Genomic DNA, 25315 nt, shown 5'->3' on the forward strand with positions numbered 1-25315 from the left:
GACTTCACGGGCCTTAAGTTTAATTTCCCTTCCTTGTCTACCCCGGCAGGTGACAATAAGACCAAAGATGGGGGGTGAAGGATGCAGAACTCTGCGTGCCGTGAGCGTCTAGCCCCTGATGGATTCGCTCCTGGCTCCTAGACCTAGGATGGAGCTTTGCCCATAAGACGTACTCACAGCTTCCAAAACTAAGCTGGAGCTAGGGAAAATAGAAGCATGGCACACTGAAGTGAGTTGTCCAGGACCCTATCAATAGTAATTCTTCTAGCAATCACTGTGTGCTGGGCATGACAATTCATAGCAGACAACTGATCTATCCTAACGGTTCTATGAGGCGTGTGGGTTCTTGCCTTTATAGATGAGTGTGGTTAAGCAGCTTGCCTGTGTCACACAGCCCGGAGGGATGAACAGTCTCTAGGCTCTCCGGTTCCACAGTCCAACCACTCTACCATTCCGTTTGCCTTCCCCCTAACCAAACTCATTGTGTGGCCCTTCTTCCGTGAAACCCTCTACAGCACTGCAGGCGGGCCTGTTGAGGTCCTCAGGGTTAGAAAGGTTTTGCCAGTCATTTTCCCTTTTCAGCCTCAGCCATCTCGTGAGATGCCTCTGGTTATCCCCCATTTTATCCCCCAGGGAGCTCAGGGAGATGAAAGGCTTGCTCAAGGGCACACAGCTAAAAAGGGAATGAGCCAGGATTCACCACAGCTACCCAATCCATCCAGGACTGCACATACCAGGAAATCTTAGCCCGTCCCCCCTCGGTAAATACCGCAAACTTCAGTTGCAAAGGTCTTTCCAGGTTGGCTCATTTGCTCTTCACAGAATCGCTCCAGATAGTTCTTGTAGCTGTGTTGACAGTGGAAAAGCTGCAGCTTGCAGCTAGGAAGCCCTGGGGCTGTAACGAACCCAGCTGTCTGATGCCAGATCAGCAAGGTCCAACAGATGCCTCTCCAGTAAATGCTTTGCCACCTCTACCCTGCCCAGTCCCCAGCCCCACGTGTGCTACCTGGTTCCACCTTTCCTAACGTAAGGAGAATGAGGCACCTACGTGCACGCTTCACCGACCTGCTGTCTGTTCGCCTCTGTCAGTGGCGCCAACTGCCCTGTGACCGCCTTTCTTTGCGTTTCCAACTCCCACTATCAAATCCACTCAGCTGAATAGGACCCCAGAGGTCACCCAGCCTAATTTGTTCTTGCACAGGTGGGAAAACTGAGGCCTCAAAAGAAAAAAGGACCTGCCTGAGGTCACACAGTGTCATCGTAACTCTCCTCTAACTTCTTAATGAAGCCCCTCACATCCCCTCCACTTTTATCAAAAACCTCATCTCCTGCCACTTCCTTTGAACCCCTCAGTTTTTTATCCCTAACCTGAGCCTCTGCAACTCCATCCCCAGCAGCCTATGAGAATGCCACGATCCAGACACCAGTGCCATGCCTACTAGCTGGGGGATGGGAGCTTTCCAAATGCCAGACTCCGTTTCCGACCTGTCCTCTGATCAAACAGTAACCCTTGGGAGGGAGGAAAGAGAGGGATTTTACCATACTGATTCCTGAGCCAAGGGGCTGCTGGAGCCAGCACTCTGGCCTTGTCAGAAGGATCGGAGGATTGCGTGGGGCTCACAATAAGGGTGAATTGTTGTGACCCAGAGATGTGAACATGAGCAAAACTATCACTAGGCCAGCTACTGATGTCATTTCAGACAAATATAGAAGACTGAGTGTGTGTGTGTGTGTGTGTGTGTGTGTTGGGGGCGGAGGGGTACAGGCGTAGATGGGGCTTACCTTTGTGACCTGCCACTCACCCAAGATGTTGGCAGGCACAATTAGAACAGACTGCTAAAACGATTAAATCAGATTGGCCTTTGTTTTTCTGGATTACTTCTAGAATTCCAGGGTTCCACAACTATTGAGAAGGTGTCTTGATGCCAATAATCCTGAAGTCTACGTTTCCTTATCCATAAAGTGGTATGATCAGAACTAAGTAGCCTGCCCCACGGGGCGGTTGTGGAGAAGGACAGATAAGAGCGAGTTGGAGGGGCTGAATCAGTATGTAAATGAGTGAGCCAGAGGATGTGAAGCTGATTTGTAAACAGCGTGTCATGAGCTTGTTAGGGATGAAGGCAGTGTTTCACAGGCTGGATGAATTGCCCTTAAGAGTAGCATTGGGAGTCTGCCTGTGCCAGGGCAAGTCACACCATGGGGCAATGGACAGGTGGTTTAAACCACCCCAAAAGGAGTAGTTCCCTGTCAATTTGTGCACTGCTTAACTCAACATTGGGAGGTTTCCCAACAGTCAAGACAGTGTGGTACCAAAGTGAGGACAGACGACGAATAGATCAATCCAACAGAACTGAGTCCTAAAATACATCTGCACATATGCAGTCAATTGATTTTTGCCAAAGGTGCTGAGAAACTCAACGGGGAAAAGATTTGTCTATTCAAGAAATGGCGTGGAACAATTGGATACCTGTATGGGGGAGAAAAAAACCTCAACCTTTACCACACACGATACACAAAAATGAACTTGAAGGGGATTCTAGGCCTAAATATAAAAGCTAAGACTGCAGAACTTAGAAAAGAAAACAGAAGAAAATCTCCATAACCTTGGGGTAGGGAAAGATGTCCTAGATAGGACACAAAAAGCACAAAGCCTAAAGGGAAAGATTGATAAGTCAAGTCTCATCAAAATTAAAAACTGCTGCTCTTCAAAGGACACTGTGTTTTAAAAAAATGAAAAGGCAAGACACAGACTGAGAGAAAATATTCATAGTTAATTTATCTGATAAAGACCTGCAGCCAGGATATGTAAAGAATTCTTAACAACTCAAAAGGACAAATAACCCACATTTTTTAAAGAGCAGAAGATTCGAAAGGCCACTTTGCAGAAAGTATGCACATAGACCATAAGCACATGAGAAGATGCTCAACATCATTAGGTCATCAAGAAAATGCAAATTTAAACCACAACGAGACACCAGTACATGCCCATAGAATGAAAGACTCTCGGTAAGAATGTTGACAAACATATGGAACACCTAGACTCTCACCCATTGCTGGTGGAAATATTAAAAAGTACGCTTTGGAAAGCATTTTGACAGTTTCTTACAAAGTTAAACATGACACCAGCCGTCCAAACCAACAATTCCCCTTCTAGGTATTTTGCTTAAAATAAGTGAACACATATATCTGAACAAAGACTTATTCACATATTCATAGCAGTTTAATGTATTAATAGTCAAAAGCGGAAAACAATCCAAGTGCCCATCAATAGGTGAATGATAATAGATCAACAAAATGTGGTTGTATTATACAATGGAACACTTCTGGCAATAAAAAGGAGTGAACTAGCAGTAAACACAATGACACGGATGAATCTCAAAAGCCTGCTGCTGAGTGAAAGAGGCCAGGCACAAAAGAATTCATACTGTTAGTAGGAAACTTCAGAGAAAAAAATCCTATCTACAGTGACAGAAAGCGGGTCACTATTTTCTTGCAGCCCAGGGTGAGGCCGAGACCAGCTGGGTAAGGGCATAAAGAAACTTTGTGAGGATGAAAGTGTTTTATGTATTTATTATGATGCTGGTTATAAAGATGTATGAATTTATCAGAACTAATAAAATATGGGCTTAAAATAAAGGTATGTTATTGTATGGAAATTAAGCCTCAAAGTTGTTTTAAAGCACATGTGCTGCAGTTTCATTTTTATGGGAAATGAAAGATGTTGTAAGTGAATAAATGTGAAAGGACAGGAGCATAGGTAATTATAAAAGTTTCTACTAGAATATACACCAATGTGATGACTTTGGTTGCCCCCAGGTAAGTGTGACTACCAAAATGCATTAAATTCTTCTTCTGTGTGTATTTTCTGATGTGGCATAAGTTGCCTTTCTCATAAGAAAATAAAAGAAAATTGAACATAAAAGTATAAAAGAATCTTAATGGTCAGTTATGTTTTTACAACATATTTTTAGATATTTGTGTTTCTGACGATGGCCCTACTGGGGATGTACAGTTTGTTCTATATTAATCTGTATTATTATGTATCAAAATTAGTCCAACTTTTTACAGTTATGAGCAGCCTCAAGGAGAAATAACTTGAATTTCTAAAAGCAAATATTTAAACTTTTAAGAAGGAAATTTCAAAAGGAGAAGCATAAAAAAATAGACACATGAGAAGGTTGCCAAACTGCCTACCAATACACACACACAAAAATAGCAATTGTCAAAAACAAAAATCACTAACTGGTAATGTTTCTTTTCAACCCAAATCACCATGTTGACCAGCTTGCTTTCAGCCAAATGTGAGGCCTCTGTTGTGTTGTGGGACCAGGAAACCTAACTCAACACTCCAGTTCACTAGAGCAGTACAATATCCTGTGTCAGGACGTATGTACCACTCTTTAACATTCTTCACAATTAGGACTCTCGGTTGCAAGTGACAGAAACCCAATACTAGCTTAGGCAGGCAAGGGAATTTTGGGGAATCTGCAGGGATGGATCATGTTATCACAAGGAAAAGTTGCACACCGGAACCAGGAGAAGTGCAGGGGTGTGTCTGGCTTGAGGATCAAATAAAACTAGAAATTCAGATGCCACCAGAATACCATTTCTGTGTAGCAGACTTCGTTGTCATTCATTGTAGACCAGTTTCTTCCTCGTGGCAGGAAACACAGTCACCAATAGCAGCAGAGACCTCCCTCTTACTCCCTCTTGCATCGTCCAGGTGGATCAGGTCCTCTTTTTCAGAGTTTGGAGAAATATCAGTGAAGGATGGAGACAGACCCTTCTCTTAATGCAAGTCAGGGGCAAGTTTCTACGGTTTGCTAGGCGCAGGTTGACTCCCACAGACTGTGGCCAGGATCCAGAATCCAGGATCCCACAGCAGCAGGACTCATACAGCTAGGAGAAGGAAGCCCAGGGCAGAGGAAGGAGGCAGAGGTCAGTAAGTCAGGCAGACAAAGCAGGTGTCCTCTCCAGTACTTAAAATGGAGATCCTTTAAAATAGTCCACTCAATGGCCCTGGCAAACAAACCATCCCTTCCCACATACATTTTGCCAATTGCTTCCACTTTTACAATAAACCTACTATCTGTTTAGGACCCACCTTGTGCAAGGGACTGGAATAAAGAAATGAAATTGCTAACATGTAATACTCTCTAACTAGAATTCTGCCTTGTTTGATATTAATATTCCCAAACCTGATTTTCTTGATCACATTTGAGTAATCATATTTTACCCATATTTTAACTTAGAATATTTTATTTTTTGGTTTGTTTAATAAGAGGAGCAACCTTGGATTTAGGGGTTTTTTCCCCCCTTCATATCTAAGAGTATTGGCCTTTGATTTTTTTTAAATTGTTTTAATGTTTACTTATTTTTGAAAGAGTGTGAATGGCGGAGGGTCAGAGAGAGGGAGACAAAATCTGAAGCAGGCTCCACGCTCTGTCAGCACAGAGCCTGACATGGGGCTTGAAATCATGGACTGTGAGATCATGAGCTGAGCCGAAGTCAGACACTTAAGTGACTGAGCCATCCAGGTGCCCCAGCCTTTGATGTTTAATGAACAATTACCAGAATTGCTTTTATTACACCTTTAGATAGGTAGGAAGGTAGGTAGGTAGATAGATGATAGATGATAATCTGTTCTACCTTCTTTTTTTTTTTTCTTAAAAAAAATTACCTGCTTTCTGGGGCGTCTGGGTAGCTCAGTCGGTTAAGAGTCCGACTCTTAGTTTCAGCTTGCGTCATGATCTCACAGTGTGTGAGTTCAAACCTCTCGTCAGGCTCTGTGCTGACGGCACAGGGCCTGCTTGGGATTCTCTCTCTCTCCCTCTCTCTGGCCCTCCCCCACTCCCTCTCTCTCCCTCTCTCTCTCTCTCTCTCTCTCTCTCTCTCAAAAATAAATAAATAAAACTTAAAAAATTTTTTTAAAATCACCTGCTTTCTCTTTCCCATTCTTCATTCTTTTGATCTGCATTGTTATATGCTGTTATCCCATTATTTTAATATACATAATTTCTTTCAAGGTATTTTAATCTTTTGATGTCTATTTAACAAGATATTCGCTATGATTGCTTAGACTTATTTCAGTGCAATCCACTGGTCTCACTGCGTTCCTACAAGCTCTTAGCTGCCATCCTTGTGTTCCCTCCGTGTGGAATACTACCTTTGAATGACATATTTTTCAGAGAGAATATATGCATTTGCATAATTAATTCCTACTGCTTTCACATATAAGTAGCTTGATTATATATACACTCTTGAATCCCATGTTTTTCTTTGAAAGCTTTGCAAATGTGTTATATTCTAGGCAGCTTTTCCTATAGTATGTTCTGGGGGAATAAGCTGTAAGAGATGCTTCAGGTAAAAGGACTCTGTGATCATATAAATACGGGAAATGTCCCATACACCTGGAGTTGTGCCAGATAAAGCAGCATAGTGAAGGCCAGGAGACATCCTGACGTAATGAACATGGTTTAACTTTATTTTCGGTGTATCCAATCTACTTGACCACAGTAACATTGAGAAAAAGCAAATGACCAATAATGGGGTAATTGTTAACATTTGTTGAGCACATGCTTAAGCCAGGCGCTGTTCTAGGACTTATTCTATGTACATCAACTCATTGGATTCTCATAGCAGCTCTATATGGCTGATAGAATTTTTCAGCCATATTTTAACAGGCAAAATGAGCTTAAACAAATAAGCTAGAAAACGGTGAATTCAAACCCAACCAGTCAGCTCTGCATTACTCACAGCCTCAAGTGTTGGTAGGTGAGGGCACGATAAAGGCAACTTCTATACATTTTCCAAGTCTGAAACACATAACAAAACATCTCATTGCACCAAAAAGGAAAGGGAACTTTCCACCAACCAGTCTCTAACAGAATTTGCTGCTAAAGTACCGCAAAGGTACTTTGCAGGGTAATCTGATTATCGTCAGCACAAGTTCTCAAACTCTGCTGTTGGCCAACGTCCAGGACCCATCACTGAATACTCATCACCTCATCCATTCAGCCTCTTCGACTGACGGGCAAAACAACATCCAAATATTCATTGCACATCTGTGCCGGGCAGATTATACATTAGCAATTCAAATCTGGCCAGCACACCGGCCATCCCTGCACATGCGTCTGTTTGGGTGAGATGCCTTGTTGTCTGGGACGGATAATAAGGCAACTCGGTCTAATCTTGAAGAACAATCAACCCATCTTGCGAAGGTGACTGGCTGTGTGTGTTCTTGCCCCGGCAGCGTTGGAACAATGGCCCCATAATGCACTCGACTCAGCTGGCGATGAAGTCCCATCCTGATTAGTAGCCGTGGCTGGTGTCAATCACCACGGGATGCACCATTGTCCTCTGGTCCCAACACCGTTTATTTACAGGAAAACAAAGGCTTTGGGGGCTATGGCTGCTTCCCAGAGATTGCAAAATAGATTGAGCTGTCAAACGCACAAAGTAGATGAAGATTAATGAGTCGTGTGGACAATAAATGTGAAGAGATGACCATGAATATGCTAATGGGCATTATCCAGATACACCGTAATTGCTACCAAAATTAAAAGGTGGCATGAAGAAGATGGGTCACAAGGTGACAGGGAGATAATCTTGGATGCTTGAGACACTCACCCCAGATAAGACCCTCTACAGGTTTCCTTTCCCCGATTAAACCATCCCGAAGCATCATTGTTCTCAAGCTGTCTGAATAGCCTCCTTTTAAACAGGGACAGAAGGGGTGGGGTGAGGGGTAAAGCTGGAAAAGTTACTTCAGGGGAAGGTGCAATTCGTATTAGGAAGGTGCTTATCAAAGGCAAGAAACGACGGGCTGTCAGGCTCCCTCTGCACCCCCGGGGACAGAATGAGGGACGCCACTTCAAACTTGGGGACCCCCAGGCCAGAGCCGCAGAGATTATGACAGGCACCAGACTGTTATTAGATCACCTTTCAGCCAGGAGTGGGTGAGTTTCAAAGTATTCCAATACACTGGTGATTTTTTTAAAATAGACATAACAGAGAAATTTGAAGAACATAATGTTTAAAAGCAAATGAAATTTTGTTTCCATGAACGATTTGATTGGGGAGAATCCTTACCCTGTGGAACTGTGGCCTGACTGACTCTCACCCAACCCTGCAGCCAGTCCACACAGTCTTCCACGTGGCGGGACACTGTTCCCTGTTCCCATTCACCCCTGTCTTCCTTTCCATCCTCATGTCTGTGGATGGTGGCTAAGTTCGAAAAACAATATACTGGAAGTAACTCTCCGAGAGACCATGAACCCTAAGAAGAGAAAATGGTTCTTGTTTTATAGTTTCTATCCTCTGGGGGATCTGGGACCTTGGACCTCATCCCCCGGAGGTCTATGGAGCATCATCACTCCTTGATGGGAAGAACTCTCCTCTGCTCCTTCAGGTTCGAGACCGAGCTCATATTCCCTGGCCCACCCCAGGGAAAGGGCTAGCAGGTTTCAGGAAGACGACAGAGGATAGAAAAGAGGAAGGATGGTCAGGAGAAAGATGGGGTCCTAGGGACTGTCTGAGGCTGACTCCGTCTGGGCTGAGATCTGCATAACAGGAGAAAAAAGGGATTTTGCACAAAAGTCAAACAGCCTTACTGAAAGGGGTGGAGCAGAAGGTGCTGCCTGAGGTAACTTTGCGAGTTAGTGGTGTCTGCAAAACTAAAGGCAAAAGCGGGGCCCCTGGGTGGCTCAGTCGGTTACGCGCTGGACTTCGGCTCAGGTCGTGATCTCACAGTTCGTGGGTTTGAGCCCACGTCGGGCTCTGTGCTGACAGCTCGGAGCCTGGAGCCTGCTTTGGATTCTGTCTCCTTCTCTCTCTCCCCTCCCCACTTGTGCTCTGTCTCTCTGTCTCTCAAAAATAAATAAATGTAAAAAAAAAAAAAAATTAAAAAAAAAACAACTAAAGGCAAAAGGAATGACACATAAACCTCTTCTACTGTAGTTGACAAAGTTGTTTCCCATTGGGGTGAGGGTTAATTCTGAGCCTACTTTGTGAGTACACTGGAATTGGACACTGATGTAAATGGATGGCAGATGGGGAAGAGGTTTCTCATTGTGGGCGTGGGAGGTTCGCAGGTGCCGAGTGCGCAATGGATGGGAGCTGGGGATAAGACTATGAGTTCCTACGCAACTTAATATAAACACAGACGGTCGCACATAGAGTACGTATAGGCGTGCGTATACACACAGGTTAGTGTACCCATGTACATCTTGTCTTCTCAGCTGAGAGGCTTAGGAAATGGCCAGAACCGTTCAGTAGCTACAAGCATACCTAGCACCCAAACCGTGGTTTCAAATACCATTCTCCAGTGAAAGGAATTGACACTCCTTAGAGAAACGGCCAACCCCAGCATGGTGCGGGAAATAGGCAAGATGAGCCTTGAACACCTTACAATGCCAAAGGAAGAAAGTGCTAACAAAACAGATTTTAAAGCCCACATTGATGGAGGGTATGCTAATGGGATATGGAAGCAACAAAATAAATAAAATAGTGCTGGATTATAATCCAAAATATAAAATAAATACCCATGAGCCCATACTGATCTGAATAAGTACTAAATACCTACATACAGAAGGAAGGGAGGGAGGAAGGAAGGAAGGAAAAGAAATTTTTGTGCAGAAGCTATCCCACCCACAAGGAAGTGAATCATAACTTCCTCTGTTAGTTGGGGAGCTATGCATGGCTCCTTCCTTCCAAAGACTACACAATGGAAAGAAAGAACAAAAGTAACTTGATAGAGGGGCCTGTGTGGCTCGGTCGGTTGAGTGTCCAGCTCTTGATTTTGGCTCAGATCATGATGTCATGCGTTCATGGGATCAAGCCCCACATTGGGTTCTGCACTGAGTGTGAAACCTGCTTGAGATTCTCTCTCTCTCTCTCTCTCTCTCTCTCTCTCTCTCCCTGTGCCCCTCTTTCCCCACTCATGCTGTCTCTCTCTAAAAAAAAAAAAAAAAAAAAGAGTCACTTGATAGTCGGGAAATATAACAAATACAACCTGGGCCAGCTGACCAAAGTCAACATCAACAGTGATCAGTCATGTTGATGGGATGTATCCTTGATATGAGATGATGAGAAGGGCAACTTACCTCTGTGGTCTTCCTACCCCCAAACCCATAACCCCAGTCTAATCATGAGAAAAATATCGGAAAAGTCCCAATAGAAAGACATTCTATGAAACGTCCAATGAGTACTCCTCAGAACTAATCATCAAACACGAGGGAAGTCTGAGAAACTGTCATGGCCAAGAGGAGACTAAGGAGACATGACAACTAAATCCGGGATGGGGTCCTGGTACAGAAAATGGACATTGAGTATAATAGGTAAAAACAAAGAAATCTAAATAATGTTTGGACTTTAGTTAACAATAATGTATCAGTAACAGTTTATTAACTGTGACAACTGTAACATACTAAAGTAAGATATTAATAATAGAGGAAACTAGGGCACCTGGGTGGCTCAGTTGGTTGAGCGTCCGACTCTTGATTTTGGCTCAGGTCACGATCTCACAGTCATGAGATCAAGCCCCATGTGGGGTTCTTCATTGAGTATGGAGCCTGTTTAAGATTCTCTCTCCCTCCCCTTCTGCCCCTCCCCCATCCTCTCTCTCTCCAAAAAAAAAAAAAAATAATAGAGGAAACTGGTTGTAAAGTATATGAGAATACTCTGTACCACCTTTGCAATTTTTCTGTATGTTTAAAATTATTCCAAGAGAAAGAGTATATTTGGAAAGAAAAGGAAGTTTGCAGCATCCCTTGTGCTTAGCTAATAGATAAGACGATTCCTTTTAGTAATGGATCATGCCTGCACGGCTTTCAGAGTTGGTGAGGTAGCAGCCAGAGTTCTTCATTGCAAGTGGCAGAAATCTACTCAGTAATTCACACCAACAAGGACTTTGCCGTAGGACGCTGAGTAGCACACAGAGCATACGAGAGGGCCTCAGAAGCCATGCAGCTGGGACAGTGTTGGAAACCATGTTCATCACTGGCCCAGTGGAGACCCCACTGCTGCTGCCCCACTGAGGCAGCCACCAGATCTGCCACCTCGGGAAACTGGCTGCCGTTGCTCCCGACGCCTTGCTGGAGGGGCTTCTGCAGGATCCCTCCTCCGCTTCAGCAGGCCACACTTCAAATCACGGGCACGAGTCTGATTTGGCCAAGCCCTGGTCATGGTCCTGCTTGGTGCAAAGGAGACAGGGCAGTGAATATTTGGGATTTTCAGTTTCTACAGTGGGAGTGTGCGAGGAGAAGACTATAGGAAGAAACTGAGGGCTGAGCTGGGTTTTTCTCCAGAATGTGATCAGTTGGCATTTCCTTTTGCTGGGTCAATGGGTAAAGCCAGGGGAACCTCGCTTAAGCAGGGGGAATGGTCAGGATTGAAAAGAAGCATCTAGGCTAGGCAGACCACCATCTACACTGTGCTAAACCCAACTTAGATGCAACCAAAATATTTGCTTTTCAGTAAAAACACTGAACGGGCGTGATGGATTGCATTGTGTTTCCCAAAATCCACATGCCAAAGCCCTAAGCTATAACTATATTTGGAGACAGGGCCTTGAAGGAAGAAACTGAGGTTAAATGAGATCATAACAGTCGGGCCCTAATCCAATAAGGACTGTGTCCTTATAAGAGACACAAGAAAGCTCCGTCTGTCTCTTTGAGTGCGCACAGAGGAAAGGGCACGTGAGGACACGGCAAGAGGCAGGTGTCTATAAGCCAGAAAGAAAGGCCTCACAGAAACCAACATTGATGACACCTTGACCTTGGACTTGTAGCCACCAGAACTGTGAGAAGGTAGAGAGCTGCTGTCTGAGCCTCCCTGGTCTTCAGCATCTTGTTATGGCAGCCTGAGCTAAGTCAGCAGGTTGTCAGGGGAGTCATTCTGGAGAAGGCAATGCTCTTGTTTCCTTGAAGCTCTTGCCATGGTTTCTGTGGCATACTGTGAGGGGAATCACCATTGGACAGTAATTGCCTCCACTGAGCTGGGTCCGTTTCCTACTTAGGTGTCAGAGTTATCCACTCCAGTGGTTCCTGCACGTGGGAGAAGGGGAGGCAGGGGGGATGGGGGGGACGAGCAGAGCTCCATCTTTGTTTTCTTTTTTAAAAATTTTTTAATATTCATTTATTTTTGAGGCAGGGTAGGGGCAGAGAGAGAGGGAGACACAGAATCCAAAGCAGGCTCCAGGCTCTGAGCTGCCAGCACAGGGCCCCATGCGGGGCTCCAACCCATGAACTGTGAGATCATGACCTGAGCCGGTGGGACGCTCAACCGACCGAACCAGCTGGGAGCGCCTAGAGCTCTAGCTTTGTAATTACATAACTCAGTTCAGAGTCTCTCTGCTCTGCCACTTTCTAGGTGGTGACATCAGGCAAGGTGTGTATCTGAGCCTTTGCTCTGGGATGAGAGCGTAAGCTCTTCCTGGGTAGCGTTGGAAAGGGGAGTCAAAAGGGACCAGTTTCTCTTATGAGACATGATATTTGTTGTCACACAAGGGGAAGGTGCAAGGCAGCCCTGCTGAGCCCATGACTTTCTTTCCAACAGGACTCTGCTGTGCAAGCGGGTGCTAGGGGATGAACACAGTGCCATTGGCTACACGGAGCAAAGGTCATTTTTACCCCAGCCAATTCAAAACACAGCATCGGTGTCGATGACAACAAAACAGCTGAAAAGAGAGAGTGCGAGAGAGTCGTTTGAATATAGACTTAGATATTACAGAATTTGTAATGATTTTTCTTAGTAATAATAGCATATGGTGATACAGGACTATGTTCTTATCTTTAAGAGGTTTATGCTGAAATCCATGGGGGGTAAAGAGTCACGTTGTCTGGAAATTACTTTCAAATGGCTTTGCAAAATAATTTTAAAAGAAATAGCAAAATAAAGCAAATATGGGGAAATGTTAAAGTAGGTAATAAAGCTCATGGAAATTGGAGCCCTTGATTTATCCATTTTTCCTCATCCACTCGCCCAAATCCACTCTCCAGTCTACCCGGCATATGGTGGACACTCGATATGTTTGGTGAATTAAAATTAGAAATAAAATTCGTTTTACCTGCTAACATTTGCATAGCTAAGCAAAGATGCGGTTTCAAGCCATTTGCAAAGAAATACCCACAACTAATGACTTTCTTAAGTAAACATAATCTCCTTACAACCACAATTGAACATTGATTTTTTTTTTTTCCTCCCGGAGTCCAGTATCAAGCAACAGCCCGCTTGCCCCCTGTCCCAAGATGCTCCCACCCAACCCTGCATCCTCAGAAGACCCGGCTTCCTGCACCCCACGCACTTCTCCCAGGGCCGCGTGCCCCGCTAGGGTCCCTTCCCCCGCAAGGTCTTGGGAACAAACCACGTGAGCAAAAGCAGTCTGTTGTGCTTTTTTAAAAAATGGTTTAAAAGAACTGGCATTGGAAAGCATTTATTTGCAACTAGCTTGTAAAAATTAAAGTAAATGGGAACATTACCCAAGAGGCAACAAACTCCATCTAGCTCATTGTTTGAGAACAAATCAGACATATAAAAAGCTCTAAACATTTTCAGATTCTTTCGTTGTTTCAATTCACCCGGTATTGTTTTTTCTCGTATTCCCAAGGAAATTTTGTCCAGATAGAAAAATCAGAAAACGAGGACAAAAATAAAGTCATCCTCACCCCAAGATGACTGTCACATTGCTGTAGGTCCTTTTGTATAATATAATAATAATAATAATAATAGATATTTCTGTTTAGTGGGTGCTCACTGTATAGCAGGCACATTTCAGTTCCCACAACAACAATATGAGATTTACCGATGCAGGAATTGAGGCTGGGAGAGGGTAAGTCACTTGCCCAGGATCACACAGCTGGGAAGCGTGGAACCAGAGGAAGACCTCCAGATCTGTTTACCTCCAAAGGCCGAACTTGTAACCACAGCTCTATACTCTCTCCCATAAATCTCTGTCATTTTTTTCTTTACAAAAACAAGATCATATCAGACAATCCCCTGCTGCTGGAGAGTAGCAACAGGCTTCCAGCTTGCAGTCATTCTCTGTTGCTGCCGTGGCTTAAAACAACATGTATCTATTCTCTACTGCTATGTGTTCATACTATAAGGGCAGCCTGTGCTGGGGTCTTCCCTGGGGACCCCCAGTGGCTGGTCCTTGTCTGATCTGGGCATGTCAGGCTGATAACTGGAGACCTTGTGCAACCTGAGATCCCAAGGGCCTGTGCTTTGTGGTGCCCCTGTGCTAATCTCTCATCTATATAAACCAGAGAGCTCCCCCCAAACATTCGTCACCCCCTACCGGACATGTGGGAATTCCTGGATCTCTGTCCCAGCATCGAATATGAAGCCAGGGCACTACCTCTGCCCATTTCTGGAAGGTGCTGCCTCCCCACGCACCACTATCAGACATGGCATCGCACCGAAGGTGGATTCCTCTGAGAGGCTTAGAGCACCAGCCCCAATATTTTTTAACTCCTCCGAAATTAGCAGATGGTTTCCTCTACTGCACTTCCTCTCTGAGCTCCGGCCCCAAGGTGAAATGGTGCATCAGTCGGCTGTTGACACAGTATTGCTGCATAACAAACCACTTCAAAACTCAGTGGCGTCCGACGATAAGCATCTATTTTTTTCACTCACGTGTCTGTGCTTTGGTGAAGGCAGCTCTGCTCCAGGCTGAGGGCAGCTGGGGTTGGCTCCAGACAAGGGCTGGATTGCAGATTGGCTCCAGGTGACTCCATATTCTCCTTGGGAGAGCAGCTGTCAGAGACACATTCTTCCCACGGAAAATCAAAGAAGCACTAGAGAACACGAAAACACATGGCCTCTTAAGGCCTTGGCTCTTCTGTTCACATCGCACTGGTTTAATCAAGCCCCTTGGCCAAGTCCAAGACCAGTAAGGCAGGGAAGTAGGTTCTGTCATTCTGTGTACAGGGAGGTCGCAAGACAGAGGGAGAGCGCGATGTTCAGGGTTTACCAGAAACTCAAAGGAAGGAAAACTACCTCTCCCCAGGAGCCATTGAGAAGGCTTGAGAGACAAGAAGACCGTCGTGCTGTTTTTAAAAAATAGCAATTTGTGTACCAAATGGCTCAAAGAGGAAGGACATTCTGGGAAGAAGCTGCAGGTTAAGGGACCAAGAAGTGGAGAGTACGTACTGAGTCCCGAAAGCCTGGTGTGATGGGAAATGATCCTGGAGAAGGGGGCAGAGTCAAGTCACAGGGGATTTTATGACCCAGGCTAGAGCTTCTGAGGGTTCGACTTTGTTCGAGAAGCTATGAGGAGTCCGTGATGGATTGTAAACAAAGAAGAGGCCTGCCTAACCTCCCAGAGAGCTACTGAGTGAGGGGGCACACGTGGGTCTCCTCACCCCCAAAGCAATTCTCTTCCCAGGAGGACCCTCTACTGCCAGTCACCCGAGGCCGCAGACGCTGACACAGCTTCCTCTCCAACACCCCAACGTTGAGCATCTCACAGCGGGGGCCTCACCTGAGTGATGGTGCAACAGGGCTGAGGGGGGATCTTTCAATGACCCTAGGAACAAGAACCTCCCTGTTTCACATGACCTACTTACAAAACTTGGATGGCTGTAGACCGTTGATATAAATTCTTAGTCTCTATCGTATTTATTTTAGTGGGTGGCTAGGAATGTTTGAACAGCATACAAATTTACGGTCAGAAAATATTAGCTCCTAAACACTGCAACCCTGCACCCCAAATCACCTCTTTAAATTCAGATTGTTTCCCCATTTCCATCATCTGCAATCAGAGTTTTCATCTTGGACAGATTTTTACAGGTCAGCCCTACACCAGGGATTTATTTGTGCCCATAAACAAAACCCCGATATTAATCGCAAACTATTTCTGATTCTCAGTTAACGTTCTTAAACATCTTGTGTCCCAGGGGACTCTTTGCCCTGTCCTATGAAGATGATGTTTCAAGATTTATATTTCCCCAAGGAAGCGAGTAGATCATAAAACCTAATGTATTCCGTGGTTTGGAATGATAATTTCGCAAAGAGGTGAGGGAATATTTCACTGTGGATCATTACAACATCCATGTAAGTTGTTAATATAGTACTTACTACTTCCCTTTAAATATTCATCCAGCTCCTGTTTATGGAATAGCTCCTGTGCCCGTGGTGTTGGCTGTGGGTGGGTCATGCACTGGGGACAGGGACTAGAAAGGACAAAGCTGTGGACAGCTCCCTCACTTGGGAGGATGGAGGGCTGTGGATGGAGACAGAAGAAGCCCCTGAAGACAAAATGACCCGTCGTAGACAGCACACTGGAGACCCAGAGGGGAGAGAGCGTTGGCAAGGAGAAAGAAGGGCGGGGAGCTCAGGATCCAGAACTGACACTTGTATGTGCCCCAGAGTGTCTGTCCCTGGAGACCTGGCCAGGTTGGGCAGAGGCATGTTTGTTTGTTTAATGGAATCAGAATCAGGAAATTTTAGCACCAATATGAACTCTGTGTGTATTTACTGAGACAGGGTGAAGAGACAATGGTTAGAGATCACCTAGTCTAACCTGCCCATTCCACAGATAAGAAAATAGAGGCTCAAAGGAAGAGGGAAACTCCCATCTCCAGGTGCATGGGGGCTATTCTTCAGCCCCTCCCTCCAACTCCCACAGCAGTGATCTTTCTCTCTCAAAACAGCTCAGAGGACCGCAGGCTGGGAGATACTGCAATGGCAGAGCTGGGAGGGCGCTGGGAGGTCCAGAGGCACAGATGGCCAGGCACACGTGAGGTCACACTGTGAGGCGGTGTCAGAACCAGGGCCAGAACCGTCACCCTGTGAACTACCACCTACCCTGTCCCAGCTTCCCTGCCTCCCTCCTGCCCTCGGAAGTAGGGACACAGTCACCTTCCGGGACACCCGAGGTCATGGTGGGTGGGCTCCTTGGCCTCCCCATCCTTCTCCGTGACCAGCAGGATACTGGCACTGACACCAGGAGGAGAAACAGCTTTGATCAAAACTTCTTCGTCATGCATCGTGTCCTTCAGAGCCCCTTCACTTCCCTCCTGTCATGGAAACCATCCCATTTTACAGAGGAGACAGTTCAGGCTGGGGAGGGTCAGAGCCCCAGTCTGAACCAGTCGTCTAGACTCCCCGGATCTGGTATCCTGGTACCTAAGGTGTTATCCCTAAACTAGGCTGCTCCCTGGGATTGGAATACGCCGCTTTGAAGGCGTTTAAAAGCTGGGGGGGGGGGGGGGGGGGGGGAAGAAGTCCCCACGAAATTTCAGTGACAAAGTCCTCTTCCACAGCCTCCCAGATGTCCCAGGCGGATGCCCCAGGGTGCAGCAGTAGCCGATGTGTGGGCGACTGTCGCCCTCTGGTGGCCAAAGGACGAAGTGCTTCATAGCCAACTGAGAGAACAAAGACGCGTGTCTCCAGGTCTCCTCCACCCGCCACGGCAAAGTGTCCGTCTGGGGACAGCTTTTTATCCCGGGGGCCCTGTCCTTGGCTGCCGTGGCTCTACTGATGGAGGAGATGGGCGTCAGTTCAGGAGGGAGCTGCCGGGGCCTGGTTGACGGGCTGAGTCTGAGGACTGAGGTGAGGATGGGGCTTGCCTGTTGCCAGGCAGGCACTTGCCTATGGGTGCTCGCTGCTCGCCAGGCGTCGGTCGCCCTCAGAAGCCCCCAGAAGCCAACCGCCTGCCCCTCGGCTGCCGCTGAAACCCGACCTCAAGGCCCAGCTCTCGCCCCCTGCAGGAAGCCTGGCTGGCTCCCACCGGCTCTCCCAGAGCTGGTGACAGCTGGGTGACACCTCCGCTTCCTCCTCCGCCCCCCGGGGTCAGGGTGAGTGGGGACTGTTGGCTGATGTCTGCTCCACTTTCAAATCTCCGAAGGCAGGGCCTGGTCTCGTTCAGCTGCTGGAATGAGGCCAGGCCCAGCCTGGAGTGAGTGAGCGTGTTTGTTCAACGGGAGAAAATTTCAGCCCAGCCCCACTTTGCTGCAGGTTTGCGGAGGAGGCCACAGAAGGAATTTCTGGGTAGTGGGGAGGGTGGGGAGGACTGAACACGTGACCTGTGGTGCTAGTCTCTCCACCCCAGCTGCCCTGGGGAGTCCTCAGGGCCCCGGCTGTTTGGCAGGTGTCCTCCAGGCCAGCCTGGGGACGGAGTCAGCAGGAGCTGGGGTGGAATTGGGGGGGGGGGGGGGAGAGGGAATATCTGTGCCTCTATCTTGTCATCTGTACAACAGGTGCAGCTAATCCCGATTGACAGCTCCCAAACATTCAGTAAGACAACTGATAAAAACCCGTTAACACCACGCACAGTCTTGCTGGTAATTTCTGGGTTCTGAGCCCTGGATAGGCCTTTCCGACCAAATTGCTCACTCCGTCACAGCTGTAGCCACACAGGGTGGTGGTCCAGAGTCCAGTGAGGGAACCAGGCAGGTTGCCTGAGTTTGAGTGTCTGCTCTGACTTTTTTCAGCGCTGGCACCTCGCGCAGGCTATCCAATTTCTCTGTGTCTCTGACAGCCCGTCCAGAAGAGGGCGCTGAAGCAGCCAGCGCTCACGTCATGGGAGAGTTCTAAGCATCCCAAGAGTGAACGCCTCTAAAGAGGTAAGAACAGTAGCTAGCACTCAGGAAAGGTTCAGAAAAGCGAGCTCTCACCGCATTACTACGTACAAGCTGATTGTTGTGAGCCTGGCTCAGCCCAGAATGGTGTGGCTCAAAGATGGAGCTGAGCTGCCTTTTACAGAAAAATTGATCTTTCTAACGCACGCACTTGGGATAAGCTTCTTCACCCTGTGGCCCACACGCCATTGGAGTGAGAGGAAAATCATAGCATGCCTTGAAGACGTTTTGTTGCTCTAATGTTTATTGAATTGATTCATTAGGTAGTTCTATTTTCCTCTACCTAGATTTACCCTGTACGTGTGGACTTGTAAAGGAGGCAAAAACCTTCAACCGAAACGCTGGCTGCGATGTCCAACCTATGACGGCACCGAGAAGAGACCAGTGGCAGTTATAGGAGCCATACATCTGCAGAGAGGCCTGAAGACCGTTGTGTTAACCCAGCACCATTTAATATTTTCATTAATGACTTGAAGGATGGAATCGAGACCCAGCTAATCAGATGTCGGCATGATACAAAGCTGGAAGGGATCTTAGCTACTCGGGAGGACAAGATTAAAATACAATCCAAGCTTGACGAATTGCAGAGGTGGACCTAAATCAATAAAGAGAACGGCAATAAAGATAAATGCAGGCTGCCGTGCACAGCACCTAGGAAATTATCCGGGTACCAAATGGCGATGAGCGAAATGAGTTTTGAGGGGGCCAGCAGGAGCTCACCTGGAGGTGAATTCATCAAGTCATAGTATTTGTAAAGTGGAGGCTCGGCTCTGTCGTCTAGCGGACCTCAAACGCCAGTGAGTTTTGAGAATTACCAAGAGAGCTTGGGAAAATGCAGATTTTCAGGCCATGGACCCAACATTACATTTAGTAGGCCCTCAGTGAGGCTAGGATGATTTTGATGCGGGCAGTGCTCTGAGAAAGCTAGAGCCTGGCAGGTAAGGAGGCAGCCTCTGACCACTTCGCTGTGTCCCAAATGTTTACTCTAGAACCCTCGTCCCACGGCGTGCTCTGCAAGAAGTGATTTCCATGATCAAATAAGCTTGGAAATGCTCCCTTTTAGAAAGGAAAACAAAAAATCATAAGGTATGTGAGCATGTTTATGACTCCAATTTTTTTTTTTTTTTTAAATAAACAGCACTTAACTTGTTTTAGTCCAGAGTTTCCCAGCCTTTTGGCCAAGGAGCCATTTCTTCGTGTAACACAGAGTGACGTCTTGTGGAACGCACTTCAGAAAATGGGATTCCTGTTCGAGTTCCTCCCTCATCACGTTCTCTGGATTTCTGAGTCCTTTTCAGCACCCTGCACTGAAACTTATCTGGGGAGCTGGAACTTGAAATCATTTTAAATGCTGCTCTGTCACACTTCGCTGGGTCTGAACTTCCCTTTAACGTTTAAAGAGAGGGTGGAAGAAAATTTGCTAGAGGCTTTTATTGCCTGTTAATAGTGCACCACGTACTCCAGACTAAGAAGGGGAGGGAGGGAACTTTCCCTTCTTTGTTCACTGTCTTCCTTGAGCTTGTGTCCAAAACTGCTAGTTGCCTCCCCATGGCCCATTCTCTTCGCTCTCTTAGTAATCAGAATCTCCAGAGTGTTGAATGCGGCCATGTGTCTCGCTTTAAAACCACATTTCTCAGCCTCCTTTGCAAATGAGGTGGTCAGTCAGATGTATGCAGAAGTCGCTGGGGAGATTTCTGGGGAATTACTTTAAAAGGAACTTACACATTCAGAAGGCACCCTTTTTGCTCTCCCTCACTTCCTTCTTCCTGCCTGGAACACCAATATAGTAGGAGCGCTGGCAGCCCTCTTGGGCCATGAGGTAAACTTGCAAATGGAAGCCCCTCACTAAGGATGGTAGAGTAGCAAGCAGATTTTGATGGCATATGGTGAAGCCCCCAGAGCGACCCTGTGCTAAGAGAGAGAAAAAAATGCAGCCCTGTTTGGTTTAAACCATTGTTTTTCAGGTCCTTGAAAATGCAGTTAAATGCAACTTTGAATTCACAGAGAGTAGAACCATCAAAACCTTTCTGTCATTTTCCACACATCTTAGTCATGCTGGGCTACTATCCTGACCCTATCCCTACGTGTCCTTGCTGTGTGTGTGTGTGTGTGTGTGTGTGTGTGTTCTCGTCCCATCTTTGGCACAAGGCAGTTATGTTGCTTGGATCCAGCAGTTTCCAGTGTGGCCATGCCTGTGTCTTTGGCTCCTCTCTCTTTTCTCCTTTATGGGAATTAAGCGCAGAATGGAATCCACTTAGAATGACATTTTTGAGAGCTTCACATCATTCTAGAATGAACTTCCCTTTTGGGATCCCTGTCCCTACAACACTTTTTTCTGAAGTTTTGTAACCTGCATTCCTGTGTGAAACCAGTGAGTGGCTCCTGAGACAAGGGAGGCTGAAGAGAAACTCTATCGCAAGCCTTCCTTTGTATCACCAATGAGATTTGCTGAAAAGGAGAGTCATGCAATTGCAAAGAAAAACTAGAAATGAGCATAATCCTTTTTTTTTAATGTTTATTATTTTTCAGAGGGGGAGAGAGAGAGAGAGACAGAGCACAAGCTGGGGAACAGGAGAGAGAGAGGGAGACACAGAATCCGAAGCAGGCTCCAGGCTCTGAACGGTCAGCGTAGAGCCAGACACTGGGCTTGAACTCTCGAACCACGAGATCATGACCCGAGCCCAAGTCGGGCACTTAACCGACCGAGTCACCCAGGTGCCCCGTGCATAATCAAGAGTCAAGATACACGTGCTTCATTCCAGGAATGGATGAGACAGCAGAAGGGTCCCCTCCGCAGCCTATGTCCTCTGTCTCACTTGGCTGCCTCCCAGGGCCAGGGGGCACCAGATCTGCTGGTCTGGGCTGCTCAGCTTTATAAGAGGCCCTCCCCTGCTTCCCTCTACACCCCCCCCCCACCAGCTTCCCCCCTCTCCCCCCAGAGCAAGGCTGTGTTTTGCTGTGTAGGTGCCTCTGCCAAAAGGAAAAGGGAGATCCCCGGGAGTTCCCCTTTGCTTCTGGCCATGTGGCCTCCAGAGCAACACGAAAGTCTTTGAGCTTTTCCCGTCCGTCCCTTGACTGGGACATCCATTTGGAAGGGGCTGTTTTCCAGGATCGGGCCTAGTGAGGCTGTTGCATTTTCTGAGAGACTCACATGGGAGACTCCTGCGAGAAGGGACTCACATCCAGTGAATGCCTGGTGGCCCACCGGTGCACGTGTCACCTGTCACCTTCACTCCAGCCTTGTTCTCATCCTCTTATTGATCCCCGGAACCAGCCTCACTAACTTTGCCACAAGGCCTCTTAGATTTTCACATTGCAACCCCGATGTACATACCAAACCCACACACGGTCTATTATTTTCTCCCAACATACAGGCAACCTGTCAGCACCTTGAGATGTGCAGGAGCCTTGCGTCGTGGATCCTACGTCCCCAGTGCCTCTGGGTGATTGAATAAAGGAACGGACGAATGAGTGAATGCTGAATAAATACCGAACACATTAAATATTTATAAACATGCATAAACTGTGTCCCTGCCATAAGGGAAAAAGGTGAAAGTGAGTCTCACAAGGTTTTACTCAAGGATAATCAGACTCTCATCCCTGATAGTCAACACAAAAGCCACCCTGCTCTTTCCTACCCTGGGTCCAGATTATGGCTTCTCCTTGTAAATAAAACTGTTCCCCCTACAAAGTCATGAAACACAAGAGGTAAGCATCTAATATATCAAGTCATTTTTTCCAACCTACTCCCTGGATTGCGTATCAGATGTCCTGGGTTTTGTTTTCGGCATCCTTTGGCCAAATAAACCAGTCAGGGCTCAATTCTCCAATTGACTGGATGTCTCAAGGAACAAACCCTCAAATCTGATTACAGGAAAATTCATTACTTTAAGTCTTCCCTCAGGGTTCAGAGCTCATAAAAGAAACCTCCAGAGGCCCCGGCTTAAGGGAAGAGAGGTCCCTGTGCTGTGAATCTACAGATCGGCAATAATTAACCTGAACTAATTATGGTCAAGCCCCCGGTCAGTCCCCCCCGATCAAGGCCGTCCCCTGACACGCTGGTGTCCAGAGCAAGAACTTTTCCCTCAAACACAAAAGGAACATTCAGTAGATCTTGGTATAAAAGAGCATGACCTGAATAGGATCCTCTACCAGGCAAAGCTGGGGCCCTGGAGGCTCCCCAGCAGAGCCACAGTTCCAGCCCCTGGAAGGGAACCGGGAAGGATGCTTCCCTGGACTCTACTGCCAGATCCGGAAGGGTTTTACCACAAACACAACCACAGATATCAACACAGAAAGACAGACAGCAAGCCGGGATAGATGTGCACATTTTATTTAATATGTTAAAAGATGAAATGAAAAAAAAAAAAAAAAAAAAGGAATGCTCCAAAAGAAAAAAATAGTTATAAGGAAAGATAGTTTGCCAAGAAACAACAGCCAGTCAACACAATCAACGTGGTTTTTTAAAGGTCCAACCTCACCCTAGAAATAAACACACGAAAAAAAAAATCAAACAAACACGGAAAGAACGTTTTCTTTTGAGATCAGTAAAGTGGTTTTTTATGTTAAGGCGAATATTCACAAGGGGGATGAATGGGGCACCGCCCTCCACTGTTGGTGGGAATAAGATCCTGTACCTTTTGGAAGGCAATTTGGCAACAGGTAACAGAAGTCTTCAAATATGCGTATCCTTTACCCTTGTCACTTAACAACTTTATCCTGGAGGCAGTGGTCCTCAAGCAGGGGCAATTTTGCCACCCAGGGGACACTTGGCGATCAACAGATATTGATCGTCAGGATATCGGCGGGGGGGGGGGGGGGGGGAGGGGGCGGGGAGCAGTCTGCTAGTGGCATCTAGTGAGTAGAGGCTGAGGATGCTTTAAGCATTCTACAAGGCACAGGTCAGCGCCCAGAACAAGAATTATCGGTCCGAACATCAGAAGTGTCACTGTAAAGAAGCCTCCTTGCCTTAGCGGAGAAACTCAGGGGAGTCCACAGGGATATATATATATATATATAATACTAAAATACTAAAATACTAAAAACAGTCCACGTCAGTAGAAGACTAGTTAAATAAATCATACTTCGTGCATATGCTAGAATACCATAAAGCCACTAAAAATTAAATAAATCTGTGTTTACTGACATGGAAATACATTCATCCTATGGTGCCAAATGAGGATATCTGGTTTCAAAATCAATGCCTGGTGTGATAATACTTTTTCTGTACGTATATGTATAGAAAAAAAATCAGAATGCTTTTAACCACCATGTCCCATGTTCGATGGTGATTTTCTCTAGGTGGAAACACGATACGTGATTTTAATTGTTTCTTGTAGCCTATCGGTGTTTCCTATTTTTCTTACAAGAGCACAGCCAGCGGGGACCTTGTAATACAATGCTCGAGACCAAGGGTTTTAGAGTCAGACACTGACAGTGTGGCTGGGTCCTTTCTCAGCCATACGCAAACCTGAAAGATCCGGTGCCAGTGAGCTTGTATTCCCAATTGCCAACAAGCAATTGGGCTGCTCCCCGTAGACAGATGCACCCCAGTCCCCATAAAGTCATCTCAGGGCAGGTCCATATTTTCCTTTTCTTTTCCTGGAAATCACCCAAAGCACCAAGTTTTTATTAAGCATGGAGACATTTAAGATTCCAGAAGCAACCTTGTAGGTACGGGCAGCCCAGAGCAGGGACATAAAGCAGGAGGCTGAACAGGAGAAACATGAGGAAGCGGAGAGAAAGCCACCAAACACAATTCTGAAAACGCGAGACAGCCCGACATGCAAGACTGGAGGAGCGTATTTAGAGCGATGGGAAAGCAGGGGTTATCAGCTAGCCAAAGGATGCTTTATGGACACTGTTTGGTTTGAAGAAACAGAGGAGGCAGGCTAAATGAGAGGTCACCCAGACTGAAACAGTTGAGGAGAATGCATCTGCGTGGCAAGAACAAACACTGCTTCCCTCCACGAAAGAAAAACAAATAAAAACCAGCTTCTTACCTCCATTGGCTTCAGAACAATAAAGCCTAAACAAACTCATGTACGATACCTCGCATTATTTTTTATAAAAAAAATCATTGCCCTGGGGACATAGTGGTGAAGCAATGAGACGTGCTTCCTACCTCTGCAGACCTCCCAGTCTGGTGGGGGAGCGAGAGGTTAGTCAAATAATTCCACAAACTCCAAATACAATACAGGGGGTAAGAGCTTGGGCTTTAGAGGTAGACAAACCCAGAATCTACCCCCTACTCCTCCATGAAATCTCTGAGACTCTTTGCTTACATGCCAAATGGGGAAATACAACAGCACCTCCCTCATAGGATCGTTGTGGGGTTTACCAAAGGTAATGCATATAGGTCAGCAGAGAGTCCAGCACATGGCGGGTGCTTGCCACTGTCAGTGTTAACACAACTGACAATATCAGTAGCCGCAATAAGCAGCAGCAGCAGTAAGAGTACTATGAAGGGAAAACAGAAGTTGTAAGAGCTTCACAGCAGAGTGGGAGCAGGTCTCTTTTAGATGGTAAGTCCCGAAAGCCAGAGGAAGCAAAAAGAACATGAGTCCCCGGGAATTTACAAAAATCTGGGGGATGATTTGGATTCCGCCAGTGCACGGCACCAGCATTCTAGCTGAGCTTAGCTGGATCTCAGGGGCCAGGAGACCCAGGCTGACATCTGTGCCTATTATAAAGCAGAGGGCCCCGACCCCCGCCCCCACCCCATTCTGCCTCTC

At 46.5% G+C, this 25315-nt stretch overlaps 2 long non-coding RNA genes across 3 annotated transcripts; both read right to left on the reverse strand.

The window, feature by feature from the left end:
- Nucleotides 1-6458: 6458 nt before the first annotated feature.
- On the reverse strand, nt 6459-16057 carry LOC131491615 (uncharacterized). 2 transcript variants are annotated; one of them, XR_009251548.1, is made up of 3 exons: nt 14635-16057; nt 8092-8278; nt 6459-7442 (listed from the first exon to the last, which is right to left on the reverse strand). It is a non-coding gene; the product is annotated as an uncharacterized LOC131491615 (long non-coding RNA). The 2 variants fall into 2 exon arrangements; XR_009251549.1 differs by lacking the exon at nt 8092-8278.
- Nucleotides 16058-22898: 6841 nt separating this feature from the next.
- LOC131491616 (uncharacterized) lies at nt 22899-24704 on the reverse strand. The gene is made up of 2 exons (XR_009251550.1): nt 24052-24704; nt 22899-23063 (listed from the first exon to the last, which is right to left on the reverse strand). It is a non-coding gene; the product is annotated as an uncharacterized LOC131491616 (long non-coding RNA).
- Between the last annotated feature and the right edge of the window lie 611 nt (nt 24705-25315).

This window comes from Neofelis nebulosa, chromosome 12 (genome assembly GCF_028018385.1).
Source record: "Neofelis nebulosa isolate mNeoNeb1 chromosome 12, mNeoNeb1.pri, whole genome shotgun sequence".
Taxonomy (NCBI): domain Eukaryota; kingdom Metazoa; phylum Chordata; class Mammalia; order Carnivora; family Felidae; genus Neofelis; species Neofelis nebulosa.